Source organism: Anneissia japonica, unplaced genomic scaffold (assembly GCF_011630105.1).
Source record: "Anneissia japonica isolate Jap-2015-1 unplaced genomic scaffold, ASM1163010v1 scaffold4228_len1579_cov88, whole genome shotgun sequence".
Taxonomy (NCBI): Eukaryota; Metazoa; Echinodermata; class Crinoidea; order Comatulida; family Comatulidae; genus Anneissia; species Anneissia japonica.
Genome location: NW_022713635.1, coordinates 1 through 1,046, shown reverse-complemented (window position 1 = coordinate 1,046; position 1,046 = coordinate 1). Strand labels below are relative to the sequence as shown.

The following is a 1,046-nucleotide window of genomic DNA, read 5'->3' as shown; positions in this document are numbered from 1 at the left end:
TGGCCGTGATATTTGAAACCAGTATCAGTTTAATCTTAGGTAAGCATGTGGTTAACATAAGCAAGAATTTAGTCCAATGAAACTGTGTATCATCTTGAAACCTTCCGACGAAAATTGACCCTACTTGTAAGTATGCTTTGCCATCGACAATATTCTTTAGTATAATCTTAGAAATAATGTGCCCTACAGGTGTCATTTAAACATTTCTTTTCTTCAGGCTTTTAAGATTTTCATTACGATCAACTTAAATAAATAATATTGTTTTTGTAGGTAAAATTTTTAAAGTTAGATTTTTTAGTTAGCGAATATCCTTTCAAGTATAAATATAACACCAATGATTCTGTATTATAAATGTTTTCTGACTATAATAAATATGCAAATTAGTCTACTAACTTTTAATCAACGTGTTTCAACAATGAGGTCATTGTTTTCATCAGTTACAGTAGTACATTAAACCTAAAAGCTATATTGATATACGTAAAACTAATAAACTTGAAAATCTCCCCACCTTAAAGAAACACTTACATATTTTAGTAAGCAATTACGATTTTAAGTTGATTATAGAATATATTTTATACAAATACGAATAAAGAACAACATTCGATATAAAATATAGGTAAATTCTCATTAATAGCGAAATATACAAACCAAACATATCAAATATTTTCAAGTTTATAACGGTGTAAGTTTTCTGTACCCACATAACCTCATTCAAGCAAACAAAAGTACTATTTGTAAAGTGTTTACATATCAATTCTATCTTTAAATTCATGTTAGGGGTTAGCGCGAACGCAGTCCCCCGCTACCATAAATTATACACCCGAGTTCCCCACATTTGGGGGAATCGCAAGGGTCAACCTCAGCCAAGTGCAATGCCGAGGCCTCACCTTGGGAGGACATTCCTTCTTGATCAAAGTCACTCCTGTGCCAGGTAAGTATGCTTTGCCGTCGACAATATTCTATAGTATAATATTAAAAATACTGTGGCCTACAGGTGTCATTTCAACACTTCTTTTCTTCTGGCTTTTAAAATTCTCATTACGATC

General features: G+C 32.0%; 1 non-coding gene across 1 annotated transcript; it reads right to left on the bottom strand.

Annotated features, from left to right (window-relative positions):
- Positions 1-774: 774 nt before the first annotated feature.
- LOC117108633 lies at positions 775-939 on the bottom strand. Its single transcript, XR_004445392.1, has one exon. It is a non-coding gene; the product is annotated as a U1 spliceosomal RNA (small nuclear RNA).
- Positions 940-1,046: the final 107 nt, after the last annotated feature.